This window comes from Bos indicus x Bos taurus, chromosome 11 (genome assembly GCF_003369695.1).
Source record: "Bos indicus x Bos taurus breed Angus x Brahman F1 hybrid chromosome 11, Bos_hybrid_MaternalHap_v2.0, whole genome shotgun sequence".
Classification (NCBI taxonomy): Eukaryota; Metazoa; Chordata; class Mammalia; order Artiodactyla; family Bovidae; genus Bos; species Bos indicus x Bos taurus.
This window is the reverse complement of record NC_040086.1, coordinates 102,558,217-102,567,795: the sequence shown is the minus strand read 5'-3', so window position 1 is coordinate 102,567,795 and position 9,579 is coordinate 102,558,217.

Sequence of the window (9,579 nt, the reverse complement as noted above, 5' to 3'; positions counted from 1 at the left end):
GAGTGCCGAAGAACTAATGCTTTCGAATTGTGCTGGAGAAGACTTGAGAGTCCCTTGGACTACAAAGGAAATCAAACCAGTCAATGCTGAGGGAAATAAACTCTGACTATTCATTGGAAGGACCGATGCTGAAGCTGAAGCTCCAATACTTTGGCCACCTGATGCGAAGAGATGACGCACTGGAAAAGACCCTGATGCTGGAAAAAATTGAGGGCAGGAAAAAGGGGTGACAGATGAGATGGTTAGAGAGCATCACTGGCCCAGTGGACATGAGTCAGACATGTACCTGCTTTAACCATTGAGAAGCAGAATGTGTTTAACCATCACACGGAGTACTGTGTGACGGAGAACACACAGCAGGTACTGTGGTTCAGGCTTCCAGGAAGGAGTCCGGAGCCGTTGTGGATGTGGTTTCAGACAGTTCCTGCTTCACAGAACTTGAATTTTCTGAACTGCATCAGACTCAAGGTCATCACTGGCTGACCTCAAAACAGTATCTGCTGGCCTCTGCCATCTGCACCCTTATGGTCTCAAAGTCTCTGCTGGTAACTGAATTTTGGACCCCAACCCTCATTGGAAAAGACCCTGATGCTGGGAAAGATTGCGGGCAGGAGGAGAAGGGGACAATAGAGAACGAGATGGTTGGATGGCATCACCAAGTCAATGGACATGAGTTTGAGTAAACTCCAGGAGTTGGTGATGGACAGGGAGGCCTGGTGTGCTGCGGTCCATGGGGTTACAGAGTCAGGCGTGACTGAGCAACAACAACCCATCCCAGCACCCTTCCTTCTTGCCAGCTCTGACCCTAATTTCTGACGAACAACTGATGTAAATTGGCGGGGTTTGCTTTTACAAGCTGCCCCCATATTGCAGTCTGGGGAACACAATTCAAGCGCTTCTTGACTCTCCCAGGCTATGGTCCTCAGTGTGGCTCAAATAAAACCCCTTCTATTCTGGTTACAGGTGATTTAGTGATTGTTTCTGTCCGCGTGAACAATTCTGAATTTGAAGCTGAGTTAGTTTCTAGGCGTATATGATGCCATGTGAAGCCTTAGCTGCAGGATGCCTGGCGACCCAAGGAAGGCAACACAGAGCAAGGAAGCCCCTTCAGTCAGTGGACAAGCTGCTGCTCCGGGTTTGGACCCCCGAGGGCAGGGCCAGGTGTGCGGAGGATCCAGCATGAGAAGAAGCAGGAATGGGGAGGGGAGGGGCTTCACCTTCAATGTCCTGCTTACCTGACGGGCTTCCCCAGGAATCCCTTCTGTTCATCCCTGTGCTGCGCAGCTTTGCCAGGTGGAGGCGGCTTTGACAGCTCTGTGGGAACAGTCAGAAGGAATCGAGGACATCGGGTGGAGGCTGTTTTTCCAGGCCATGAATCTTCATGGTTGGTTATTAGCGAGGGTTCCTTAGAGCGAGCTCACACCACCCATACTACCGCCACGTGGCCAACGTGGAGACCCAGTGTCGTTTCCAACTTTGGGAGCTTGGTGTGAGGAGTGTGGAGAGGGCAAGGAGGCCAGAGGAGAACCTCCCCTGCTCAGCCTGTGAGCACCTCCTTCTGGCACAGGGCCGCTCAGAGGCCACCCGCTGCTCCAGGACCTGGGTCCCGCCCCTCTCGGGCTCTGGGTTGGAGGAGGACTTTCTCTTCGGAGGGTCAGTCAGGGAACTGACCGGGCACTGGACAGGGGAGTCCCTTAAAAGTGTTCTTGCGGGGATTGCTCCCCGTACCGAGGCTCTGGAGGCCCCAGCTGGTGCTGCCTGCCTCTGTCCCTGTTCGTGCCGCTGAGCTTGTTGAGCAAGTGAGGACTCCCACCCTGATCTGGGGACTTGGGAAGCCCAGCATGCTTGCTCTTCCTTGGGAGAAGAGTGCATATGCGGCTCCCAGTGGGCTGATCCTCTCGGAGCCTGGATTCGGCCACGCCCCTCAAGACCACGCCCGGGACACGCCCACCAGGCCACACCCATCTGGACCACGCCCGTCGGGCCACGCCCCCCACGCTCACCCTTTCCCCAGCCCAGTCTAGAGCCAGGTTTTCACCTACCGGGGTTTTTATGAGGCTGAGGGCTCCCGCTCTCCAAGGACTGGCCAGTCCAGAGCCCGGTCTCAACCCTCCAAAGAGAAAGTCCTCGCCCACCATACCAGGCCTGTCCTCTGGCACGTGGAGAGGTGGCCTGGCCACTGCAGCAGGGGCAGAAGGGGCGGGGCTCACTCTCAGCAGGTGGGGGGCAGTGTTTGCTGTCCCCGTTCTAGGACCAGCTGGCCCTGGTGGCACTCAGGAAACACTGATGGGACAGCTGGCCGGCAGCACGTGGGGGTTGTCCGAAGGCTAGGGGAGCCTGGAGTCTGCCTGTTGCTGGGTTACAGTCCTGGCTGGATGGGTATGGAGGGTGGGCTTCCTCAGGCCCAGCTGTGGCCTCTGCTCCCAGGCCCTGTGCCCTCACTGCCCCGTGATGGGTGCTCCGCCTCCCCTCCACACCTGGGACCCCTGACAGGCTGCCCTTTCTGCTGTGACTCCCTGTGGGTGTATGGAGGGGGCAGGCCTGGGCTGGGGAAGGGTGTGAGCCCGGCATTGGTGTCTGGAAGGCTGCAGGCTTCAAAGAAACTGTGTTTTTCAAGCAGGACCCCCTTAGGTGATCCTGAGCTGTCCAGACCTCCAAACTATTCAAAGGGCACCTTCCAGGGTGATGGGGTGCCCAGGACACCCTGCCCACCCTAGGCTTTCCTGGCTTTAGGGGCCAGGTTGGGTTGGGTGTGGCGGCTGCAAAGACACTTTCTGTGCTGGCACCTGGGGGGAGGCGGGACGGCGCTGGTGTTCAGCGCTCCCACCCGAGCTCTCCTGCTGAGAACTGGAATCCAGCACCTTCCTGCTTCGCCCAGGGACTCTGGGCATCAAAGCCCAGGCCGTGTGCCCTGGCCGTAGCCCACGTCTGACCGAGCGCAGGCAAGCAGGCCTGCCCAGGTTTGAACCATGTGCCCCTGGGCCGCCGGTGAGGGAAGGCGGAGAGGTGCCTGGCCTGGCCGTAGCCCTGGGACTGCAGCTCTACTGGCTGGGTGACGTGACATCACCTCCATGACCTCTGCTCCTTCATCCTCGCTGCAGATGACTGCCTTGTCACGTTGGCAGTTTCAGCCGGGGGCCAGTCTTGGAGTTAAGAGGAACAGCCTTCCAGGCGGGAGGCTGTGTGCTCAGCCCCGCCTGCTGGGGGCTGACCCGCCCGGCCCAGGCGCCCCCTTTCCGACGACGACATCTGACAACACCAGCACCGGGTTCCCTGGCCTGGCTGGCCCAGAGCCTGCCTCTGTCTCCCCAGCGGCCTTTCCTCTCAGTGTGACTGGCGTGTGCTCCAGAGCGGCCTCACCCAGGCCCTGCGCACGTGCGCACGAGTGTGCCGTCCAGCAGGAGCTTCGGGGCTGAGAGCGAGGTGTGCTCCCAACCTCCAGGCTCCCCTGTGCTGCCCTTCTGGTGCCGTGGGGCCTCTGAGTGGCTCTGGACCCCAGGTGGGGGCAGGGTCACACACGGAATTGGGCCCCGGGCCGGGGATGTGGTATCGCTGGAAGCTGGGGACTGAGGCTTGGGCAGGCTGAGTGGAAAGAGCCCCTGGAGAGCGGACAGGAAGCTGGGCATCGGATGACCCCCAGACAGGCCAAGATGGAGTTGCTTTCCTTCCAGAGAAGAGCCCCGTGGGGTCCCTGTTTCAGGATCTCAGAAAAACCTGTGAGGCGCCTCAGAGCAGGTCCCCCACCTCTGTGGAGCAGGGTCTCTGACACCCACCTGCGGCTCTTTTGTGAGACGTGGAGTCAGTGAGGTGGCCGCCGGGCCCAAGGCCGTGGGGGCCACCTTCTCACCAGGACTTGCTCCTGCCCTGAGGGGCCTGTAAGGAGCCCCCCTGCCCCACGGTGGCGGCCGGGCTGTGAGGATGCCCAGGCCGCTCGCAGGAGCCACGGAGGCCTCTGAGGGTGATGGCTGGAGTCCCCACCGTGCCCTGGTGATCCCAGTTCCAGGGTCTGCACACCGGACACTCCTCCGGCCGGGACCCCGGGTCTGGAGCACGGCCCACCTGTCCTGACCCCAGGGCCCCGCACGCTGAGGGGCGGTCACTGAGGCCCAGCACGCGTCCGCTGGCCTTTTGGGTGGAACCTCAGCCCCGAGGCTGGCCTGTGTCCTCTGCCCTGGGAGCCCAGGATGGGGTTGGGGGGCCTGGGGGTGCTTCTGTCCGTGCCGGGGGGCATGGCCAGGTGATCACAGGCCCCGCAGGCCTTCCCGGCAAGCTAGTCAACCTGGACCCCCGAGGCCATCTTCAGCAGAGGGGCCACGGGCTTCCTTCCTGGGAGCCAGTCCCGCCTCCTGTGAAGAAGGGCCCCCCAGCTCTGACCATCCTGAGCCGCTCCTGGCAGTGCCTACACCCCACACGTGATGGCCACCTCAGCTCCTCAAGTCGGCCCAAGGGACGGAAGTGGCGGCTTTCAGGGAAGGCAGAGGCCCTGCCTTGTGCCTGGGACTCCCCTTGGAAGGGCTGGTTCCTCAAGCCCCACTGTGGGCAGCTGCTCCCCACCCACATACCACGCTATGCTCCAGAGCTGCCCTCCCGCACCCTCGCCAGGCCTGGTGCTGCCTGCCCTGGGGACTGGCCCAGAGGCCCGGCCAGCAGACGTGGGGTGGGGGTGGGGCTGAGCCCGTTTCCAGCCCAAGAAGGGGCAGCTGCCTTCCCCTGGGCCAGCAGGTCTGGGCAGGGCCTGAGGGCGCCCAGGCAGCACAGTGAAACGTGGGGGCTGGGTGGGGTGGAGGGCAGGGCAAAGATGCCGTCACCTGTGAGATGTTAGGCTGACTTCTTCCTAAAAGCACAGAAGCCTGTCAGAGGCCCTCACTTGGTGGTGGGCTGGCGGGGCTTCTGTCACTGATGCCAAAGTGAGGCCCTCGACCCCGGGGGGCCCCCTTGATGCCCGTAGACAGGCGCTGACTCCTGCGGCGCTCGCCTGGGCTGGCGTCCTGCCCACATGTCTCTGCGCAGACCCGCCCCTCAGGGGTCTCAGCTGAGCCACACCCAGGGCTCCCAGTTCTCAGCCCCTTTCCAAGGCCCAGGAATCTCATCTCAAGACCCTTGAGTCATATCTTCAGAGACCTTTTCCAGATGAGGGCGCAGGTTCTGGGGTGGCTGTGGATTTCTGGGTCACACAGCAGCCTCTCCACAGGGAACCTGCTGTAACCGGAGGGAAGGAGCGTTCTGGGGCGAAACTGGGGGGCTGGGTCTCCATGCCCTGGGCTGCTCAAAGCCAGGCTGCACTTTCTCCCTGAGCTGGGCCTTCCTGCCGAGAAGGTGGTGGGCGGGACGTGGGCAGATGCCACGGGGGCGGCTGTTCTCGGCGGCATCTTCTTCCCAGAGAGCGCCCCCCTTGGCTCCAAGACCCCAGGAAAGGGCTGTGGGAGCCCGGTCCCCACCAGCAGCCCCCCCACCTTTGCTGACAGCAGACGCTGACTCTCCGGGGCCCAGGCGCCCGGCTCGCTCTGCCTCTCCTCCTGCACGTCTTCACACCACCTCCGCTGGCCTTCAGAGCATGGCTCTGGGGGCACGTGGCACACGGTGAACTCGCGTGTGCACACCTGCAGAAACCTCACCTCCAGGCGGCACGCACTCGTTGCCGCCTCCCCGGGCCCCTTGGAGAGCCCCTCCCCGTTCCTCAGCTGCGTCCTGTCCCACGGCTGGTTTTGCGTGTGGTCTCAGGAAGACTGCGGCGCCAGCTGTGTGCCCGGCGCTGAGGAGTCGGGCTGCTCTCGGCAGGATTATTTCAAGATGCGTCTACGCTGTCTCGGCGTCCAGAGCTCACGCCCGAGGTTGCCAGGTTACATCTGCCCGTTCTCACCCTGCGTGCCTGCTGGGAGGAGTGGGAGCAGGTTTGAGCAGTGGTGTCTGCCCCGTCTATGCTGGCCCTGCCTGGCCTCGAGTGTGACCACTGGCCACCTGGGACGTAGGGGGCCCGCAGCTGCCAAGCGTGGGGTTGTGTGGTTCCCCAGGACCACGGTTTCTCCAGGTGGGCTGCCGGAGGACAGCCTGGAGGCCAGATGGAAGACCCAGGCACAAAGCTCCTATAGCACGCAAGTCCACTCACAAAAGACGTCCGGAATGGGCAGAACCACAGACTGAAAGTGGTTCAGGGGTCTCCGTGGGGCGCAATGCGGCCATGCTGACACCGATGGAGGTAGCCGCACAGAACTACGAGTGAGGCAAGCGCCACTAACGGTGTGCCGGAAAGTGGTTGATTTATGTTTCGTCAATTTCACCCCCATATTGAGAAAGAGGGAAAAAAAATCCCAGATTGCCTCCAACTTTCTTTCCAGTTACAACTTTTATGATTTTTAAGCCCATCTCACCTGTATCTTTTTTTTTTAACCTCTTTTATCATCTAATCAATATCACCAAACTAATAGATTCCATTTCCCAAGAAATTCATGAAAAAGCGATAAAGAGGAGAATGCCCAGGGCTGAGCCCGGGGAGGGGCCGTGGGTACAGCGCCCAGGAGCCTCTCCTTGGAGGCGGTGGGCAGTGGCTGTGTCCGGAGCAGAGGCTTGGGGAGCAGCAAGGGCCTCCAGATGGCCAGGGGCAGGCACTGCCCCGGGAGGGACACAGGACAAGCCCACCGGGAGGAGGCCAAGCCCCAAGCTGCCTCTCCGACCCGCGATGGGAAAAGGCAAGCAGAAAGTCTGGAAAGGGACTTCCCGGGTGGCCCAGTGGTTAAGAATCCACCTTACAACGCAGAGGACGCGGATTGGATGCCTGTCGGGGGACTGAGATCCAACATGCTACGGAGCAACTAAGGCTGTGTGCGGAAACTCCTGAGGCCGGGCACCACAGCTAGGTCTGCAAACGCCACACAGAAAGATCCAACGTGCTGCACCTAAGGCCCGAAGCAGCCAGATAAATAGCTTTTAGAAAAAGAAATCTGGGAAGAACGCACCTGCCCAGTTGGGGTCTCCCGGGTCTCACATGAAGTGTTCACTCTTCCTTCGTGTCTGTGGGTTTCAAATTTCCCACCTGGGCTTGTGGTGCTGTTATAATCAAAATGGTTTATTAAGCCCAGTCTGCATGTTTCCTCGTAGAAGACTAGTTTCTAGCTGGTGGTACATACCTGTGTGCCGTGTGCTAGGCTGCTCCAGGTGTGTCTGACTCTCTGACTCCCACCAGGCTCCTCTGTCCATGGGATTCTCTTAGCAAGAAGACTGGAGTGGGTTGGCAAGCATTCCCTCCTCCAGGGAATCTTCCCCATCCAGGGATCGAACCTGGGTCTCTTATGTCTCCTGCTTTGGCAGGCGGGTTCTTTACCACTGGCGTCACCTGGGAAGCCCTGATACATTTCTAAAAGTGATATTTTAATACCGTCAAGCGGGAGTGTTGTGGTTTTGTCTCTGCAAGTTTAGATGTTGAAGTAGCGAGACTGAGGGGCATTTGTCGTGGCAGAAAAATGGCCTGAACCAGAAGGGGCTTCTGGGGTGCTGCAGCTCACCCACCACGCTGGAGCCCCCACCTTGGCTCCTGGGACCCTGTTCAGAAGCTGTAGGGGAATCTGCATGCAGCGTCCACTCGGGAGAGCGGGCTCGGGGTGACCGGCTCTTTGTCCCCGGGGGCACCTGCAGGATGTGACGTGACCCAGGGTTCCTAAGCCAGCCAGGCATTTGGGACCCACATCCCCCACTTGGCCTGGTTGGGAGAAGGAGTGCTCTGTGACAAAGGTATTGAATCGCCAATGAACTAACACAGTTGTTTTAAAAAGCTCACCTCAGGGCTTCCTTGGTGGCTCAGGGATAAGGAATCCACCAGCTGATGCAGGAGACTGAGCTCAATCCCTGGTCCAGGAAGATCATACATGCTGCAGGGCAACAAGGCCCTGCACCACAGGTGCTGAGCCTGTGCTCCGGAGCCCGGGAGCCCCAAGTCCTGAGCCCAGAGCCCCAGTTACTGAAGCCCGAGTGCCCGAGAGCCCGTGCCCTGCACCAAGAGAAGCCACCCCAATGAGAAGCTCGCGCCTCGCAACTAGAGAGAAGCCCGTGCAGCAGTGAAGACCCAGCGCAGCCAAAAATAAATGAATAAATAAAATTAATGGCTCAGCAAGTAAAGAAGTTCAGATGGCTCCACAGGACACGTGGCAAGCAGTTATCTGCCCAAGTCTTTTGGGATTGCAGGGCAGCAGACTGTAAAGTACTCGGGGGTGGTGGGGAGAGGGCGTGTTCAGAGGTCAGTGTCACAGGAAGTGCTGGCCCTGACTGGAGACACAGACCCCATCATTGGGCTTGGGGGTGAAGGAGGCTCGATCCATTCCAAGGCGTCCCCACTGCCCCTTTCCAGTCCTGCCACGAGGGCTGGCACCCGGGGCCGGCGTGGGGGCTCCGTGGCCCATGATCTGTTGACCAGTGGGGAAGCAGTGTCCATGCGCGTCACAGCCCAATTGCATTGCAGCCTGGTGGTGGTGCTGGATTGGAGGGTCTGGGCAGCATGAGGGTGGGGTGCGCTGGGGGCAGCTCTGGTGGTCTCACAGGAGCCAGGGCACCGTGTGGAGCCTGGGGTGTGTCCTGGGCTCACCTGTCCCCAGGAGGTGGACAAGAGGACAGCAAAGGGCAGAGTCTGGGTGGACAGGCTAATCCCAAGAGGAGTCCTGGAGGACAAGGAGCAGGCTTCTCCCAGGGGAGGAAGGGCAACAGCACATGGCAGTGGTTTTCGGTCCTTCTCGGCCCAAACCTCCCCGACAGGCTCTCCCTTCCTCTCTCGCAAGCGGGAGATTAACTTTTAATTAATCTAGCTTAAATTGAATTAGCACTTCTCCCTGGGGGAGTGTCTACAAATGGAGGGTCTGGAGGCCGGGTGTCTTAGGCTGAGTGCTGGGGTGTGTGGTGTTTGCTGGGTGGCCAGGTCCTGGTCAGCCACGGTTGTCACTCGAGTGTCCCCAGGACTCTCCCAGAGGTTGACTAGCTGTGGGTCCTCAGGTCCAGTTAGTACGTGGATGGGACCCTGTTGCAGCCCCCCCTTGCCGGGTGTGTGCCCCTCACTCTCCTGGGGGCTCCCCCCTGCAGTGGTGGTTTGGGCCCAGCTGTTCACTAGCCAAGGTGAGCAGACCATCCTGCCAGGCCTGCCCAGAGGTTCTCATGAGCGCTAAATGGAAGGTCTGGCAGTGAAGCCCCGGGGCATGTGTCCTGGGGGGGCCGTGGCCGTCAACTGGGGAGGTGGGGTGCATGCAAGAGTGTCCCGGTAGGGAGCGGCATCCCAGCAGAAGGGTGGACAGGACCGAGTGCCTGGCACGAAGCAGGTGGGCAGAGAGCTTGGCAGGGCTGGCCTTGGGGCTCCCTCCAGCCTTGAGGGGTTCTCTCACGAGCAGGGGAGCCCAGAAGCTGGGCTGGGGCTGAGGGGGCTGGTCTTGAAGCTGTGGGCCCTGGTCTTGCTTTGTTCTTTTCATAGATGTTATTTTTTAATAACATCTATTTAATAGATGTTATTTTTAGAGGTATTGTGCTTGTGCGCTAAATTGTTTCAGTCGTGTCCAACTCTTTATGATCCCATGGACTGTAGCCTGCCAGGCTCCTCTGTCCATGGGA